We start from the raw sequence: 8,285 nt of genomic DNA, 5'->3' as shown, positions 1-8,285 counted from the left end.
TGAAAACCCAATGGCTAACATAATTCTAAATGGGGAAAAAATGAAATCTTTTACTCTCAGACCTAGTACAAGACAAGGGTGTCCTCTATCACCACTCCTATTCAATATAGTTCTGGAATCATTAGGTAGAGTCATTAGACAAGAGAAACAAATAAAATGAATCAGAATTAGTAAATAAGAAGTTACATTATCATTATTTGCAGATGACATGATACTTTACTAAAAAACTCCACCACGTAGCTACTAGAATTAATACACATATTCAGTAGCATAGCAGGATACAAAGTCAATACCCAAAAATCAATAGTATTCCTCTGCCCAGATAACAAACACACTGAGAGTGAAATTATAGAAACAATACCTTTTACAGTACCACCGAGGAAAATCAAACACATTGGAATTAATCTAACTAAAGAAGCCAAAGATGTTTTCAAGGAAAATTACAGTATTCTTAAAAAAGAGATCATAGAAGATTTCAGAAAGTGGAAAGATATTTCATGCTCCTGGATAGGAAGAACCAACACTGTGAAGATGGCCATTCTCCCAAAATTGCTGTACAGATTTAATGCCATCCCTGTCAAACTGCCATCAACATACCTCACAGAGCTAGAGAAATGATTCCTAAAATTTATTTGGAACCAGAAAAGACCTAGAAATGAAAAGGCAATCATGGCCAACAAAGGCAAGGCAGGAGGCATTACAATTCCCGACTTGAAATTATACTACAAGGGAACTGTGATAAAAGCGGCATGGTACTGGCAACAAAACAGACCTGAGGATCAGTGGAATAGATTAGAAGATGTTGAAGCCTCTACAAACACACTCAGCCACCTTATCTTTTACAAAGGGGCCAAACATGCTCACTGGAAGAAAGATAGCCTCTTTAACAAGTAGTGCCAGAAAAACTGGCTTTCTGCATGCTGAAATTTAAAACTTGATGCAGTTCTATCACCATGCACTAAGCTAAAGTCAAAATGGATTAAAGATGTAAACATTAAAACAGAAACACTAAATCTCCTGGAAGAGAAAGTAAGAGGAACTCTTGAAGACATAGGGGTAGGCAAAAAGTTCATGAACAAAAATCAAATTGCACTGGAAATACTTGAATGAATTAACAACTGGGACCTGCTCTCATTGAGAAGTTTTTGCTCATCAAAAGAAATTACCAACAAAGTGAAATGATAACCCGAAAATTTGGAAAAAATCTTGACAAATAAGTACTCAGACAAATGTCTGCTCTCTAGAATTTATAAAGAACTACAAAAAAACACTAGGGCCCCAAAATTTAAAGACCTAGTCCAGAAATGGGCGTCTGAGATGGATACACACTTCTAAGAGGATGAAATTAAAAAAGCAAATAAATGCATGGAAAAATGCTCCGTATCCTTAGCCATCTGTGAAATGCAAATTAAAACCACATTGAGATATCATCTCACCCAGAAATCATGGCTATCATAAAGAAATCACCCAACAACGAATGTTGGAGAGGCTGTGGGGAAAAAGGAACCCTTCTCCACTGCTGGTGGGAATGTACACTGGTGCAACCATTATGGAAATCAGTGTGGAGACTCCTTAGAAAAGTTGGACTGTAAATCCCATTTGAACTAGGTATTCCCCTACAAGAAATTTTCCCAGAGGATCTGAGAACATCATATCATAATGATATATGTGTGCCTATGTTTATAGCAGCACAATTTGTGATAACCAAATCTTGGAAACAACCAAGATACCTGTCACCTGAGGAATGGATGAAAAAGATGTGGTATTTTTATACAACGGAGTATTACTCAGCTATAAAGAATGACAAACTCAAAGCCTTTATCTTTAAGTGGATGCCACTTGAAGATATGCTCATAAGTGAAATAAACCAGACACACAGGTGTAAATATCATATAGTTTTCCTAGTATAAGAACTCAAAAGAAGAAATACAAATAAAAAGGTATAATACAATTAAAAAGAAAGCAAGAACTTGAAGGCTAGACTATGAAGAGAGAGCAAGGAGAAGAGCTAGGGAACACGACACAGGCAATCCATACAGTTATATGTACAAGATGGGTAAGGCAATGATCCTGAGAATCTTCAGATGATTTTTGAATCTAGCAGTTAATTGGAGGGACTCTCACCCTGACTAACTACACTGACACCTGTGAACTAAGCAACTGCACTGAAGATGGCATTTTGTAATAGTAGGTTCACGTTTGGAGTGTCTGTCATTCTGGTCTTCTGAGTATGTGCTGCTTGTCATGACACGCCAGTTGTTGCCATGCTGTCTCTCGGGTAGATCATTGTTTATAAAGGAAGGGGGTGGTAAATGAAGGCCGGAGACAGGAAAAAGAGTGTTGTGGGACTGTCTTGTAACAATGTTGTATATGGTTAGATTTCTGGATATATATGTAAACATATAAAATTGTTTATTCCTATTTTTAAATATATTTTAATTTTTTTGTCATATTCTGTAGGGACTTAAAGTTTAACATATGAATACTTGATGAAAATTACCTGCTCCATGTTATGCCTAAGATGTTTGATATTCAGACAGTGAGATTAAGCTTAACAGCCTACGTTATATGGTAATAACAATAACCTTTTGTTTTGGAGGGTTAACAACCTAAGTTTGTAGACCAAAAATTAGAGAAAAAGGAGGTCCACAAGGAAAGCCAACATTTTGGGACTAGCTTTCCAGGATCAATTAAGACTCAGGATATATGAGAACTTGTACTGTAAAATCACGTAACTCAGTTGTGTCCCAAATTTTCTGATCAAGGAGATTATGGGGCCAAATAGGAAAGTGATTGATGATGTAGAGTGTGCCTAAGGAGAGTCACATGGAGAGAAAACATTCTCTCCAGCTGTCACAGAGACCAAATTGGCCAAGCAATGGCCGTGACTCATCTACATGGCTGACAGTGACAAAGTATTTACAATCTGAGGTACAAGGTGTCAAGATAAATCCTGAAGGTATTTGACTGATCTTATCAGATCCAAAAGCTATAATTCTTGCTATATAGGTCTTGCTTTATCTTGGTCTTAGACATCCAGCAGAAATGTATAAAAACGAGTTATAAGAAGCAAAGTCAAGTTGTTATGTTGAGCTGTAGGGGACTCAGGTCAACAAGTTCTGACATTGTCAGTCAAATGGAAGACCCAATACTCTTATCGACTATTGGACTATTTTGGAATATTTTGCTGAGTTCACACACCTATACTATTTAAATGATGGAACTAAACAAAAAAGGGGGGTACAGATACATGACCATTTTGTATCTGTGTATCCAGAATGGTTAGGATAGACATATAGCTACAATCTCTTAATTCAATGAAGAGAGGGATTTGTTCTAATAGTGTTTGTAAATAGGATATCATGTCTGCATCTTGTATAACAAATAACCACTAGTGAGACAGTATGCAATGCATTAATTATTGAAACTGTCCTACCAATTTGATTTGAAACTGTCTCATTGCTATTTATTTCTCAATAAAATTATGGAAAAATAAAATTTATAAAGATTAATTTTGTGGCCCAACCTATTCTTTATGTTGGAAAATGGACCGCATATGCTCAAGAACCATGGGTCTTCTATCGCTAGGCTGATTGTTTTGTAGATGTCCATTTAGGTGATTTGATTTATACTGCTGTTGAAAGTTTAGTTCATTGTTGATATTCTGTTTAGTGCTGTATGTCCAGTTGTATTCTAGTTGTAATTGAGATACTCAGTTCTCCAACTATTGCTAAGTTTTATTTTTGCTTAAATTCTGTCAGTTCCTTGCTTCTAATATGCTTAGATCTGTGTTATTTTTATGTGCATTTATAGTTACTTTTTGTTATTAGATGATATGCTTCTTTACCACTAATACCAATTTTTTTCTTAAAATTGATGCGATCCAATATTAGTATACCTATTCCAGCTTTGCTGATTCCTGTTTACATGGGATCTCTTTTTGTTCCTTTTTACTTTCAATCTACTTTTCATATAAAGTAGGTCTTCAGTAGGCAGTATATACCTTTATCACATCTTCTAATCCAGTCTGCAAATCTCTGCTTTTTGGATGAAAATTCGAGTGCACCATCCTGTGGCCTCCTCATCTGCCTGGATTCTCAGAAGTCAGATGTCCTCTGGGTGAAAGTTTAATCAATTTACATAATATAGGGAGATATTTCAGCAAACTAAAGCACCTTCTTAGGCAGAGTGCAGCAGCTGGGGTTCGATTCCCCATGTGCCATGCTGGCCCCACTCCCAGTGCATGCTCAGACCCCGATTGAGACTGGGTGTGGTGGCGTGCGCCTGTAATCCCAGCACTTGGGAGGCTGAAAGCAAGAGAATCACTGCAAGTCCAATCTACATAATGAAACCCTGTACTAAGTGCATAAAAATTATATAATATATAATTGGTAACTTCTGTCATTTTGTCCCTTGTTTTTTTAATAACTTGCTTTATGTATTTTTTGTTCTTTGGTATCTCCACTACTGCAATTTTTTGTTAAATAAATGCTTTATATCATAAAAAAGGAAATTTGTGTTTCTGAGATAATATTTTTTTCTTCCTCAAATTAAGACTTAACTCATTCTGTTTTTTTTTTCATGAGTTAGAATGCAGATGTGGCAATGACCACACAGACCACCAAGCCTACACAGAACATATGTGATGACAGTTCTTATGAGGTGTGGTCAACTTAGGGTGAATGTGGCTGCCTAGTGAAAGGCAGGCTCATAAAAACATTACAGTGTGTCCTAATTCACTTTACTCATGAGATTGGGCATCAGGCAACTTCTGGCTCTTCCCCTAAGTCAAAATGACTATGACAGATAAATGTTTTGAATTGATTCAGGATATGGAGGTAGCACTGGCTGGCACAACTAAAGACACTCATGAAAGAGAACTTCCAGAACTACTGCAGGAAGTGGCAAGAATGATGGGACAAGAGTATGTGAAGCAAGGGGAAATGTTTTGAGGGGGGTTAATGACAATATATTTATTTTACTGGAATTTTTTTTTTAAGGTTTAAACATTTACCATATTTTTAAATTGCCCCTTAGAAGTATTTCCCAGGAGTTAGTGCTACAGTGTCTGTAATATAGTTTGTCTGTTTTCTTCAGCTGTGTTGAGCAATTCTGTCATGGTTTTTGTCATTTCTTTTTTTGACCTGTGGGATTATTTCTGATCTTATTTCTTCTATAACCTGATGGACTTGTTTCTTTACTTCAGTTGCTATCATTTCAGAAATTTCAGGTGTGTGACTTCCAAGTTTTTGTCTTTGTCTCCTGGATTTGTTCTGGGTGGGCTGGAGGATTGAGATTGCCTTTTGCTCTTATGTTTTGACAGTTTTGAAGCTCCCAGTAATCATCCAGACTTAGTAGTGGTGGAAGAGTGGTGGGGTGTGGGTCAGTAAGGTTTCTGCTACAGTGGGGAGCAGGGTAGGACTCACCAATGCTCTTGCTATTAGTGGGGGCAACTGACTGATACTCAACAAAGCTTCACATAGGTGGTGAATGTGGTCTGCATTTGCTAGGATCCCATGGACTGCCCAGAATTCTTCTAAATTCTTAAAATTGGACCAAGGTCAGCACAAGCTTCACACCAGTGTGCTGGGGGCCAAGGGACGCAGCTTGCCTGAGTCCCACAGGCTGTCCAGAGTCCTCCTAAGTTCTTAAAAGGATGTACCAGGTGCCAGGAAAGCTCCACAGCTGTATTCGCTGTTCCCACAGTTTGCAACTCTCCAGAGTCCTGCGGGCCACTCAGAGTCCTCCTAAACTATCAAAAGGTTGGGTCAACACCAGCACAATCTCCACACCTGTGTGCTGGGGGCTAGGGGTCAGAGTTTACCTGAGTCCCACGGGCTGTAAAGAATCCCCCAAAGTTCTTAAATGGCATCAGACTGTGATATATTTTGTTTGTTTGCTTTTGGTTAAACTTGATCTCAGCAGCAGCTATTCCTCAAAGACATTTTGGTGTCCTTGATCTTCACACATCCTTTACATAGTCTCCCCACCGCATATCAAATCTCCTGAACTCTGCTAATCAGGATAGTTGTACTGCAGCTAAGAAACAAGTGGTTAGCTCTTTTATGGTGATTCTGTCTGGCTCCCAACAAACTAGTTTTGTCAATCATCATTCTCGTGTTGTTATCCAGTTATTTGAATATCTATGGCATTTTGGACTTATAAAAAATACATGGACAGTGGCAAAAGAAAAGTGCCAATACCAATGGTAATATGGTTAGGTATCCTAAAGGCAGATAATCTCACCTTTAGCTTGATACTTCATGGACGTGCTTGACTGTGAGTTCGTTTACAAAGGAAAAGACCTAACCAGACACTCTCGAAGGCATTCTGAAATCATCAGTGGTACAGAGTGTGGATGGAGGAAATAACCTGCCCACAGGAGTGGAAATTGAGAATTAGCAGTTTCCCACATTGAGGAAGATGTTCACGAAACTATAAAAGCATAGCTTCTCCAAAAGCCCCTTCTCAAGGAGAAAAGTACTGGCATTCAACTGTCTCTTGATAATAATTTTAAGAAACTTAATCTGATACCATTAAGTACAATCACTATCAGGTAGTTGTTCCCCAACTTTTTCAATCAGATTTTATTGGTGTAATTTAGACACACATTCACATTCATCATAGAGGATTTATGCCTGTACATGATATAACTTGTCTCTACTGGCACTCAAAGTAAGAAATTATTTCAAAACATTTATTTTAATTATATAATTTTAATGTTTGTTACTTTTAATGAACTAAAGAAGCATGTACACGATGTAACACATTGCGTATTATGTCTTTAATCTCAAGAATTCTCTACTATTTTGAGCTCCCTGGAAGCAACTCTTTGTATGTCTACGGTTTTACTTTCAGTCACTTGACTTTCAAGTATATTTTCAGAAATGCATTATACACAGATGTGAGGGACTTTCATTATATATGATTTATAGGGGGATAATCTATCTCTTTAGATAAGAACACTGTGGTATCCTTTTGAAAAAGGATAGTCTCTCTTATAATGCAAATGTTGAATCTATTTTTTTGTATGTTTCTAGAAATAAGAAGTGTCCTTCATTGTTGAGGCCAGGCACTCGCTCCTAGCTTTTTAGGTTGTGGACAGCTGCTAAGGACATTAAAATGTGTCAGGCAAATAATATTCCCAAGACATTAACTGTCATGATCCTGACTGTGTGCTATGGATACTGTCACTATAATTCAAGTAGAACTGACTGATTTATTGCTGAAGAAACTAAAAGTTTAGAGGATATTGAATATTTGCAGAAAAAAGGCAAAGGGGACCTACTTCTGTCTCTCCTTGGATTCTTAGTTCTGAAAAAGACGAAAACTTTAAAAAAAAAATGCTCAGTTGACTTTCTAAGTCTTTGCGCATAGATCTCTGCCAATAAAGCTGTTTTTATTTTTCTGAAATATTCTACAGTGGGGTCCTGAGATCGTTCAGCTCAGAAAAGAGTGTAGCTTGTAGTTTCTATTTTTTAAGTAGTTCTAGAAATATAGAGTTTTAAATATAAGTTTTCTTAAATAGTCTATATTTTAAAGTTATAACCCCTAGTTTACGACTAAATGTTTAGAGGTCGCAAAAGAAAGCTCTGACCTAAGGCTCTATTTTAACTGGATTTTAAAGAAATTTACAGCATAAATTTCAAATATAAATTTTTTTTTAAGATGAGTAAAATTTTTATTTTGAGTAGTGCACAAAATACACACATAGTTCCCTGCAGTATACAACAAAACAGTCTGGAGCTCTGGCCATTTCTTCCTGGTGCTTTGGGGATATTTTTTGAAGCTAGGACACCTGTTTTCAAATCTGATCAAGGAAAATTTCTGCTTTGGTAGAGGTGTTAATGTGAACACAATAGAAAATACACATTTGTGATAGCAGAAATCCTTCCTTGATTAGCCAGGATAAGTAGAAAACAGTCTGGTTATCAAGCATTACCTTCGGTAAGGGTTCTACTTGTTTGTCAGCTAGTTTTAAGAGTGGGAGACATATTTCTAATCATACATTTATGGGCTTCTGCTGCCCACTAGGACAAGAAAATTCTACCAAATATATACTAAAACCTATCTTCCTATATTCAGGCATACAGTTAGAAGGCTGTCTCTTAGTTCTTGAAAGTAATTTTAAGGGCTCGAGATATATAGCTCAGTGCTATAAGTGCAGGTCCTGAGTTCAATCCCTGGCACAGCAAAAATAATAATAAAATTATTATTTTTTTTGAAGTTTTGCTTTTATTTTTATTTTTTTGATAACAATAAAATTCTTCATAGGAAAATTTGCA

The sequence above is a fragment of the Octodon degus genome, unplaced genomic scaffold (assembly GCF_000260255.1).
Source record: "Octodon degus isolate 3935 unplaced genomic scaffold, OctDeg1.0 scaffold00068, whole genome shotgun sequence".
Lineage (NCBI taxonomy): Eukaryota > Metazoa > Chordata > Mammalia > Rodentia > Octodontidae > Octodon > Octodon degus.
Note: the sequence above shows the minus strand (reverse complement) of the source record.